Raw genomic sequence first — 12,285 nt, forward strand, 5'->3', positions numbered from 1 at the left:
CTTTAAAGTTCATATGGAACCAAAAAAGAGCCCGCATCTCCAAGACAATCCTAAGTCAAAAGAACAAAGCTGGAGGCATCATGCTACCTGACTTCAAACTATACTACAAGGCTACAGTAACCAAAACAGCATGGTACTGGTACCAAAACAGAGATATAGACCAATGGAACAGAACAGAGTCCTCAGAAATAATACCACACATCTACAGCCATCTGATCTTTGACAAACCTGAGAGAAACAAGAAATGGGGAAAGGATTCCCTATTTAATAAATGGTGCTGGGAAAATTGGCTAGCCATAAGTAGAAAGCTGAAACTGGATCCTTTCCTTACTCCTTATACGAAAATTAATTCAAGATGGATTAGAGACTTAAATGTTAGACCTAATACCATAAAAACCCTAGAGGAAAACCTAGGTAGTACCATTCAGGACATAGGCATGGGCAAAGACTTCATGTCTAAAACACCAAAAGCAACGGCAGCAAAAGCCAAAATTGACAAATGGGATCTCATTAAACTAAAGAGCTTCTGCACAGCAAAAGAAACTACCATCAGAGTGAACAGGCAACCTACAGAATGGGAGAAAATTTTTGCAATCTACTCATCTGACAAAGGGCTAATATCCAGAACCTACAAAGAACTCAAACAAATTTACAAGAAAAAAACAACTCCATCAAAAAGTGGGCAAAGGATATGAACAGACATTTCTCAAAAGAAGACATTCATACAGCCAACAGACACATGAAAAAATGCTCATCATCACTGGCCATCAGAGAAATGCAAATCAAAACCACAATGAGATACCATCTCACACCAGTTAGAATGGCAATCATTAAAAAGTCAGGAAACAACAGGTGCTGGAGAGGATGTGGAGAAATAGGAACACTTTTACACTGTTGATGGGATTGTAAACTAGTTCAACCACTATGGAAAACAGTATGGCGATTCCTCAAGGATTTAGAACTAGATGTACCATATGACCCAGCCATCCCATTACTGGGTATATACCCAAAGGATTATAAATCATGCTGCTATAAAGACACATGCACACGTATGATAATATGTACCTTTCATATGCTGTGAAAATGGCACATTCTTTCTGTGTACCTCCCCCAAACTGATAATTCCTTTCTAGGCATAAGGAATACTATTAGAGGAGTATACTATAATATACGTGACCAATAATGTATGTATACTGGTTCATCAGCTGTAACAAACATACAAATATTAAGATGTTAATAAGAAAGGAAATTGTGCAGGGGGAGGGGTATATGGGAATTCTCTGTATTATACACTCAATGTTTTTATAAATTTAAAATTGTTCTTAAAAAGAAGTATATTAATAAAAAACCAGATCTTCAATTATATTCAAGTGCAAGTAATAAGAAGATTTTCTGGAGCTAAATACCATGGTTTTTAAGCTAAAAAAATGTGGTATATAAACTGAAGGAAAGATTCATAGTTAGAACCAAATTAGTGATCTGGAATATCAAAGGTAAGAATCATCACACAGCCAAATAACAGTGTAAGAGGAAATGATAGGATGAAATATAAAAAAGCTTGAGGAATGGAACCATGAACACTGTTGTAGGAGTAATGAAAATGCTATGAAAAGCAAGAAGAATAAACACTGCAAGTGTAGCAATAATTAAGCAAACTCAGAAATAAAGATAAAGCTTCCTTGAACATAGACTAGAAGGTTAAGAAAAGACACTAATCCTGACACATCTTGTAAAATTCCTGATCACTAAGAAATTTTATAGGACTGCAAGTGAAACTAATAAAATATTGATGAAGGGAAACAGGAAGGAGATTGACATCAGACTTCTTATTTGCCATGCTGGAGGCTAGAATAGCTTCTTTAGATTGCTGATAAAAGATGAAAACATCCCAAGTCACGTGGCTAGACGAGACATAATTTATTCTCGAGTGTAGGAAGACATTTGAGAATTTGTAATAATTTGAGGAATATATAGCTTGTAGAACTTGTTTTATTAAAATAGATGAGAAAAAAATCTAGTCAAAAAACAAATCAGAAGACAGACTCCAAGATTTCTGAGTAAAATATACTCTTATCAAAATTGTATCTATTTATTTATCTAAGTGCAAGGGAATAATATTACACTTTCCAGGGAACTTAATATAAGAGCCAAAAAAGATACTGAAAAGAAAGGAAACACTGTTAAATAAATTCCTGTTTGTTGTCAATTCTCTCCGCAAATCCAGGTGGTTGGGAGTAGGGGATGTAAAAATGTTACCGAAGTCTGTCAAGGGGATGAGGGATAAGAAAGAAAAAGTAAAGAGTGAAAATACTCTTAAGATTTCCTTTTATTGGGGAGGGATCAAGTAGGAGGGAAATAGAAGCATGCATCTTGATGACAAAATAGTTTTATTTAAATCATTTGATTTTGAGAACAAAGAAAATAAAAGTATTATGTAATGAATGAGAAAAGAACAGTACATCGTCCTAGGAGAAAACAAATGAAATACATTGCGTCTTGATCAAACCAGGAACAATAAGGAAAAGGAAAACATGTGGTCATCAATGGGAAAGAAGTAAAAAGTGTAAAACAAGACAGAATGAATACAATCAAACATATCAGCCACTACTCAAAATATAAACAGATGCTTTGTTTTCTACTAAAATACAAAGAGCTAAATTAGATCAAATCAAGATATGCACATTGGAAGAAATAAAAATATTTAAGGCAAGGTAATAAAGCAGTGGGCAAAGTGATTCCAGGTAAATGCAAACAAAACAGTAATCAGGACTGGTAATGTTAGTACCAATCAAGGTAAAATTTCACATTAGAAGAATTAAAATGTTAAACAGAAACATGATGTAAAGGTATGAGTGTAATTTATAAATAAGATATAACACCATATATATTTGTGCACCAAACCATACAGCATTTAATATAAAATAAACTATTAGACAACTAAGAAATTAATAAATTACAAATACAATGGGAAACAATATATACATCTACATTTTTAAAAAGAGTATAGTAAAAAGTAAAGAAAGATCTAGATTACTTTCTACATTCTGTTTACTTCATTTAACAGAAGTTTTTAAGAGCCTACAACACCTTTGTAGTTTGTGGACATTTATGAAAATTGGTTGTGTGCTTTGTCATATCTGTTATGTGTCAGCTTTGCTAAACTATAACTGTGTTCTCTAGAATCTCCTTCCCTTTGTGGTTTCAGGTTAAAGCTAATCAAAAGAGAATTTGCACAAGACTTGGGAAGCTGAAGGGATGCAGCAGACATTATACTCTGAAGGTCATTTTGTTTAGGAGTGATTGGAGACTAAGACTAGTAACATGAGAGATGAAGATAGATTGTAGCCAGAACTTGTTCTTCCCAGCACTGTATCCAGCTCTTTTTCTCTATAGGAATTCCAGCCCAGCAGGAGGTAGAGAGGCAATAGCTTGCCCATAGACTGTCCCATCAGTACTGCATCATAATCTCACTCCAGATTCCCTGGAAGCTCTGATTTGTCTGCCACACCAGTGTTTAAGAAGAGCTGGTTCATGACATTTCTCTGATCCTCCTGCTTTCCCTTTTGGATTCTCATTGTCTCACGAATCTTACAACTGGGTAAGTTCTTAGTTCTAAAGCCCTTCTTCTACAATACTTAAAATAGTTCTCATTCTGCTCCCTTGATTGTACATTGATTGATAAAAATAAAATAGAAAGAAATATTTTTTAAGAAATAAAGCATTTTAAAAACATTGTCAAATTCTAATCAAAAATAAATAATTTAAAGTGGTAAAATTTTTTTCTCTGGAAGTCGTAGAAATATAAGTTAAAATAAGGTATCTTTAAAAGCTTTTCTCATTAGTAAAAATGAAAAGGAGCCCTGATACCTATTTTTATAGGATATGTTAACAAAGGCGTTTTATCATTCGTTGATTTGGAGCTGTAAAGTGTTAGAGACAATGTTAACCAATAATCCATCTCCTGGATGTCTATGCCATACAAACAAAGCAGCCATAAGTAATGACCCATATGTCAAGGTGTTTATTGCATCATTTTTCTTGGCAGCAAAACAATGGAGACAAAATTAATACCCAACAATATAGTTCATGATGGTTTATCCTACTAGAATTATCCTAGGATAATTGATAATCCTTCAATTATCCTAAATAATTGAAGTCCATCCAATTATTTGAGGAGGTGGAAAACATATAGAAAGTTACATACTAGGTTATTAGCTTGGGTGGGCAGGTTAAGATGGGAGGATGGAAGAAGAGAAGGAAAAAGGGGAGATATAAAAGGGAAAAAGTGGCTCGCGCCTATAGTCCTAGCACTTTGGGAGGCTGAGGTGGGAGGATCACTTGAGTCCAGAAGTTCCAGACTATCCCTGGCATCATAGAAAGAACCTGTCTCTACAAAATAATAATAATGATAATAATAATAATAATAATAATGTTATCTGGAAGTAGTGGCACACATCTGTAGTTCTAGCCACGTGGGAGGCTGAGGTGGGAGGGTCACATGAGGCTGGAGGTTGAGGCTACAGTGAGCCATGGCCCTGCCATTCCACTCCAGTCTGGGCAACAGAGTGAGACCCTGTCTCAGAAAAAAGTACAAAGGGCTGGGGGAAGAAAACAACTATATATTGAAGAGAAGATGTATTGCCACGTATATGCATTTGTGTAAAATTATGTATATGTATGGGTAAAACAAAACTAAACATTAAAAAAAATTCTTATACATTTAGCCCAACATAATTTATCCGCCAGATTTATCCATATTCCTCAGTAGGAACCCTCAACTTGGGTCAAAATATACTACTAGGCGTGCCTCATGAAAATAACCCAAAATACCTCATTTTGTTTCCTCTTTTTGGAAAGTTCTCCGCCTGATGCTCATCATACAAGTTCTCCAAGGACCAGTTGATGTGTCGTCTCTCCTCTGAATACACCAGCCCACACAACGTCTCTTCCGAACTTCTTTATCCTTACTAAATAATTTAGCACTTAATTATATAGAACCATGACTTGTTCTCTGATTCTTTTATGCTGTCAGTCGTGTCTCCCTACCGATTAGTCCTATTCTCAGTTTCTATTTCTTTTAACAGATGCATCACCAAATTGTACCTTTCAGGTGGTGATTGTTCTATACAGCATAATGCTGAGTCTTTGGTTTCCAAACAGGGATGCAGCTGGGAAAGTATGCAGTCATGACCTCAGAAGACCTTAGTTAAAATTACATTCTGTTAATTGCTGTGGAATGTGCCTCAGTACATTGTATTTCTCTCAGCCTTGGTTCTAATATCTGTAAAATAGGTCTCTGAGGCTTTAATTACACTTTAAGTTCTGGGGTACATGTGCAGAATGTGCAAGTTTGTTACATAGTTATACATGTGCCATGGTGGTTTGCAGCACCAATCAACCTGTTACCTACATTAGGTATTTCTCCTAATGCTATCCCTCCCCTAGTCCCCAATCTCCCAACAGGCCCCGGCGTGTGATGTTCCCCTCCCTATGTCCATGTGTTCTCATTGTTCAACTAGCACTTATGAGTGAGAACATGTGGTGTTTGGTTTTCTGTTCTTGTGTGTGTTTGCTGAGAATGATGGTTTCCAGCTTCATCCATGTGCCTGCAAAGGACATGAACTCATCCTTTTTTATGGTTGCATAGTATTCAGTGGTGTATATGTGCCACATTTCATTTATCCAGTCTATCAGTGACGGGCATTTGGGTCGGTTCCAAGTCTTCACCATTGTGAGCAGTGCTGCAATGTACGTGTGCATGTATCTTTATAGTAAAATGATTTATAATCCTTTGGGTATATACCCAGTAATGGGATTGCTGGGTCTAATGGTATTTCTGGTTCTAGATCCTTGAGGAATCGCCACACTGTCTTCCCCAATGGTTGAGCTAATTTACACTCCCACCAAGAGTGTAAAAGTGTTCCTATGTCTCCACATCCTCTCCAGCATCTGCTGTTTCCAGACTTTTTCATGATCACCATTCTAACTGGCCTAAGATGGTATATCATGTGGTTTTGATTTGCATTTCTCTAATGACCAGTGATGATGAGCATGTTTTCATATGTTTGTTGGCCCCATAAATGTCTTCTTTTGAGAAGTGTCTGTTCATACCCTTTGCCCATTTTTGGCTGGGGTTGTTTTATTTTTAGTTTTTGTAATTTTGTTTAAGTTCCTTGTAGATTCTGGATATTAGCCCTTTGTCAGATGGATAGATTGCAAAAATTTTCTCCCATTCTGTAGATTGCCTATTCACTCTGATGGTAGTTTCTGCCAGCTCTTTATATACATTTTAAAACAGCCTGGATTGTGGAAAGCATTCTGAGTCAGTGAACCTGACCTTGAGTCTGAACTCTGTAACAGTTTATCTCATATAACACCTATCAATTTTTTACCTGTCCCTCTGCATCCATGTTATTTCCCACTGAGACTAGCTAAGACAGTTGTGCTACCCAGAACTAGTGTTACATTAAAATTTATTTTCCTAACAGGCATACCTTTGAACATGAAAGGGATTGCTATTAATTATTACACTGAATGGGCCCGCAGGCATAAACCAGGATTGTCTCTGGTCAACTAGGAACTTTGCGAACCACATCTAGAGTAAATATGCAGCCACGGGTACCTCATTTGTGTGTAGCGGGAGATAGTTCTGTTTCCTATTTACCCCTCTTTCTCACACTTAACCCCAGTGGAGAGGAAAGGTCTTTAGTGAAAGAGTGCAGACACTCTTTGTTGGCATAATTAATCAGTTACTCTATGAGGTAGAGTCAATATTAATAGGGCTATGTTTTGTTTAACTTGCCCTCTATCAAACATTTTAAGGTTATAAGGCAGTGGTTTTAAGTTGATGAACATGAGACAAATCTGGGTTTTGGGTTGTCCTATTGGGTCTATGGAATATTTCTTTAAAGGATTCGAAAGCATATCCAATACTCTAAAGTGAGATAGGTAGGTAGGTAGATAGATAGATAGATAGATAGATAGATAGATAGATAGATAGATAGATTCAGATTTGCAATTTCTCTTGAAAAAAGAAGAACATCTCTTAAAAGTGAAACTTCATTGCCACTTGTCAGCGATCAAGTGGAGCTGAACAGTTAATTCTTCCTAATTTTATCTCTAGTTCATTATACTTCTCCTAAAGTTGACGGTTAATTATATTTATTCTTCCCCACGATATAGCATGGACTGCCTGCCTAATTCACCCACATGTTCTGCCTAGACCCTGAAAGCGTTAGATTTTCTGAGCTTCGGGTAAATCTCCCTCCAGCAACTTGCAGCAGAGACTTTTAGAGTGCTGCCAGAAACAAGGTGGAGAGCAGAAGATTAGAAAAACTGAGGAGAATTGAGGGAAAGTCACTGGAGTCTAGAAAAAGAGGATGGACTGTGAGCTGCTCATCTGAAGTGGATTTTTGTGGACTGATAATTAGATAGGAAATAATAGATAATACATAGATATTTTTGGACTGATAGAAAAAAAGATGAATTGCTCTTCATCTGAATGCCATACATAGATGTAATCATCTACAGCTATTTTTTTCTGAGAATATACGTAATATAGACCTACCTAGGATTTATGAAAAGAAAACAAATATTACATATAAAATGAAAACAATAATATTTACTCATAAAACTATTGGGATTAAACCCAGCAATAACAGGATATAACTTATCAACTGCACGTAATTATACAATGCTGAATGGCTTGATGATGATGGAGAAGGCTCTATATTAATGGAGCATGATTTTCAGTTTGGGAGGTTGATTAGATTACCCAGATAAAGTCTTTATATCTTGCTTCTTTGACTCACATTTACTGAACACCTCTTGTTGAAAATAGAAGAGAAAACCCATTAAGTCATTACTAATATGACTTGAATCAATTTATCATTTATTTCACATATTTATTATGTTTCCTGAGCCCTGAGCCCCTGGAGTCTCAGAGAGGAAGGACCAACATCTTTACCCAACACAGTGGGATGACAGCAAGAGGCTCCAAACAAACTGAGTTCTAGAAACTAATACACAGAAGAAGACAAAGAAAGAAAAAGAAGGAGGGGAAGGTTGGCTGACTTGCCTTTCTCACTTAAAATCATAGGGCACTGCCTCACATCTCTCCACAGCATCCTCCTCAATCCATTTTTGGCCACAGGAATTTTGTGTATTGCCCCATTTACAATGAAAAAGCAGTAATGAGTAGAACAACAGCAACTAATATTTAGTGAGATTTTTAGCATGCTAAGCACTTACCTCAGTCCTAATACTATCTTTATAAGGTCAGCAATGTTATCACAAATTTATAAATGAGGAAATTGGGAAAGAGTTGAATTAAGTAACATACGTAAAATCATGCAGTTGGAAAATGCATAACTAAGATTTGAACCAGATAATCTGACTCAAAAGTCCAGGAAGATGACTGCCATGCAGTAATAGCTCTATAACCCCTCTTCTCAGCTGTCTTATAAGAGGGAACACATGACATGTTAGCGAGCGATTTCCATTTCAAGGCCTGATATAAAGGCTACTCTCTTGATAAGGCCTTACTGAATTTGCCACATTGAAATGGAACTATCTCACCATTGGGGGCTCACAACACTGTATTTCTGTCTAGGGACAAAGATATGTTGCCTTTTATTATAAGCACTTATGCATTTTTCTTCTACTGAACTTTTCATGTTGAGAAAACATCCTGGCAGTCATGCTTACTTCTGTCTCTATCTCTTTCTTTATAATGCACTCTCTTTTTATTATAATTTATTATAATATTTAATTTCATTTAAATATTGACTTTTTGTTATAATGTAATCACAAAAAGTATACATTTATATAGCATTTAGCAAGTTGTTTTCTAATTCAATAATTCTTCCAGTACTCATGCATAATCTAAGTTTGTGAACTATGTATTATCACTTGTATTTTTCTTTCTTTTTTTCTTTAATTTTTCTTTTCCTTTTTTTTTTTTTTTGAGACAAAGTCTTGTTTCATCGCCAGGCTGGAGTGCAGTGTGATGATCTCGGCTTACGGCAACCTCCGTCTCCTGGGTTCAAGCAATTTTCCAGCCTTAGCCTCCCAAGTAGCTGGGACTATAGGCACGCGCCACCACACCCAGCTAATTTTTTGTGTTTTTAGTAGAGATGGGGTTTCATCATGTTGGCCAGAATGGTCTCGATCGCTTGACCTTGTGATCCACCCACCTCGGCCTCCCAAAGTGCTGGGATTACAGGCATGAGTCACCATGCCTGGCCTATCACCTGTATTTTTCTAATAAAAATTAAGAGACTCAAAGAAATTATATTACTGTGCCTAATTCAATATTGATTCTTCTAATTTTGAATCCAATGTTCTTTTCAGAGCCTTTTCATGTACTCTCACACCTTGCTCAGTGTCTGTTACAAGAAAGATTCCCAACAATGGTGCAATAAATGAATGCGTGAATGGACACATGTCCTAATAAGACACTCTGTTGAACATATTTTGTACTGATAGTCTAGGTACAAAATATATTTTGCATTGATATGCTAGGTACTCACCTTTTATCCAAGGAATAAAATGACTTGTGTGAAGACTGGATCTTTCTAGGTTGCACTATAAGAGCAAAACGGTAATAGGAACAACTGATCTGAAACAATTAAGATTAAAGTACACTCTCTCTGAAGAATTTGGAATTAATTGAAACAATTTCCAAAACAAATGATGGAATAGTATATTTACTTGATATTTAATTATTTACAATGTTCATGAAAATAAGATCTGTGTTAAATAAGAGAAGGCTTTTAATCAATTAAGAGGGAAATATGAACCAATTCCCTAGAAAACTCACATGAATCTCCCAGCAGTTAAACATTTGGCTTAAATTAAGACAGAAAGACATATCAGAGTACAGGAGGTAATTGGTGCTCTGCTGTACACAGCAGTCATGGACTTACAATAAAACTAAGGACCTCTGTAAAACTGTGAATTGTTTTTGAAAAATCAACTTAGAGCTGCATAGCAACTTATCCTTCTCCTCTCTAGTAATATCTTCACCTACACACAGAAGTTGGGTGACCTATCATGTTAGCATACATTTTCTAGGACAGGTCTGGAGACAATGTAAAAATACTCCTTTCCTACAATTCTAATCCTAAATTTCATAGTCAGTGGGAATTTTATATTTCACTAGTTTCAAGGCTTATGCCAATATCTGTGAATCATGAAAAGCTCTGTCTCTTCAGGAGACAGATGTGGGTTCAAGTCCCGTTCAGGCCTTCAGGAGGGCAGAAGTAGCTAGAACACTAGTTACTCATTACTTCACATGTCTAGTCCTCATTCACCTAATCTTAGTAGTAGCACTGGCCTCATAGAGTTGTTGAGAACAGTCAAATCCACACAATAGACTTAGTCAATGAACCAAACACAATACCTGACACATAAGAATAATTTCATAAATACCAATTTCTCTGAATATTCTTATTGTTCTTAATGTTATCCCAGAATCTGCTTTTACTCACTTCACTGATTTCCCATTTCTCCCTTCTAATTTCCGTTCCATAACCCACATTTCTTTGAGTATGAAGAAACTTCTGATAATGACCTCTACATATTATTTAATATGAGAAAGACATTTATGGGCAAAGCAATGAGGGATAAAATAGTAAAGAAAAAAGATAATAGTAAAGTTTATGCCAGAGAAAATCTAGCTTACTAGTTGCTTGGAGGCATCCCAAGGTGGCTTTTACCCTGTGTATGGTGAGAGATTGATCTTCACTTACCGTCTCAGAAATCTGACTTTGGCAGAAGGAAGCAGAAGCTTTTCCTAAGGTGGACTCATGGTAAACAAGTCCACAGAATGTACTATAATATCAATATAATACTAATAAAATTATTCTTATGTCATGAAAAATAGTACTGCTGTGGGGACTGGCAGTTATAGTGTCTACGTAGCACATAGATTTCCAGAACACACATATTCACACTACACACACACGAGTGCAGACTAGAAAACATGTTAAACCCGAGATTTCTGCCGACTCCAGAATCAAGGAAAAGCAAGTCAGTCATATGATTAAAAAAGTTAATAGCATTAAGCTATGGTAGTCCAATGTGCACCTCTCAATTTGGTGTTCAGGCAGAAGGAACTCTTGGAGTAAAGTAAACTCTTCTATGAAAAATTCTCCAACAACTATGGCCAATGTTTTACACTCTATTTTATGTTTTCTCATGCGAATAGCTACCTTCTGAGTGATCTATTCTCCATCTAACCCTGATAATGTAATTGATTAACTCAGTTAACCAATAACCAATCAGTTGGTTAACCAATAGAATTGCTCTCGCTCTTGATAATTGGGCCTCAAAAAGGAGTTGACTGCTAAGTACATTTTGCATTTATCTGATTTCATCTATTATAGTTGGTTTATTGCAAACTATTCAGGGATTTTAGGGCTGTTTGCTATTTTATATATGTAGCTATGTATGCATGTATATAAATGATTATCATATTAAAATCTACATTAAATACCTTTTTAAAAAGTAATGTAAGTATGTATATATCAAATGATTTGTGTAAGGCCTTTTGCTGATTAATTTATTAATGCTTACTGAGATTGCAAAGTTATTTTGGAATGTAAATACTTTCTTAAATGGTGCAAATGTTTTTGTATGTGAGCTCTTGTACGAGACATTTATAAGTAAATGCATTTTTATTAGAAGCTTGGGATAAAAATATATTACATATGTGAATATGCTTTGCAAAGTGCATGATGAGCTAAATGTCACATATGGTAATTATTAACATGAGACTAAATTTGTGTTAAATTTTCACACCCCATAAAGGCTCTGGAGTTGCTACCACATTATATTGAAGAACAGAGTTGGTGGGAGCTCTTGAAACACCATCCTCAAGACTCACCTTCATTATATGTGCCTTTGGCAGCCCACACACTCTTCTCAAGCCCACGATGAGACAAGCACAACTTTTGCAGGCCTGTGAGAGAGAACAAAAGAGCAAAATAAAAATTGCTTAGAAACTCAGTAGACCAGAAAGAGAGTAGAAAATTATCATGAAAAAGAAGAGCTTTTCATGTTGACTATAGCTGCAGTAGAACTACTATCTGATATAGGTCAAATCAGTTCTGAAGAAGTGTGTAGGAAGATACAATTTTCAGTAAATTGCATTAGAAACTAAGCAGGTGGGTAGGTTCTATTCACTGTTATGCAAGCTGATTTAGCTGTCATCTTTGAAACAGCTTAGAATGGACAGATTTTCCAATTACATTTTCCTAGGGTGGGTAACACACTCTTCTAATA

At 35.9% G+C, this 12,285-nt stretch overlaps 1 protein-coding gene across 1 annotated transcript in view; it reads right to left on the bottom strand.

Moving 5' to 3' along the window:
* Positions 1-12,016, bottom strand: part of ANO3 (anoctamin 3) — a 356,947-nt gene extending 344,931 nt beyond the window's left edge. Inside the window, exon 1 of the mRNA XM_025356153.1 lies at positions 11,888-12,016. The gene's annotated coding sequence lies outside the window, so the exon portion shown is untranslated. The remainder of the gene's footprint in view (positions 1-11,887) is intronic.
* Between the last annotated feature and the right edge of the window lie 269 nt (positions 12,017-12,285).

This window comes from Theropithecus gelada, chromosome 14 (genome assembly GCF_003255815.1).
Source record: "Theropithecus gelada isolate Dixy chromosome 14, Tgel_1.0, whole genome shotgun sequence".
In the NCBI taxonomy this organism is placed as follows: domain Eukaryota; kingdom Metazoa; phylum Chordata; class Mammalia; order Primates; family Cercopithecidae; genus Theropithecus; species Theropithecus gelada.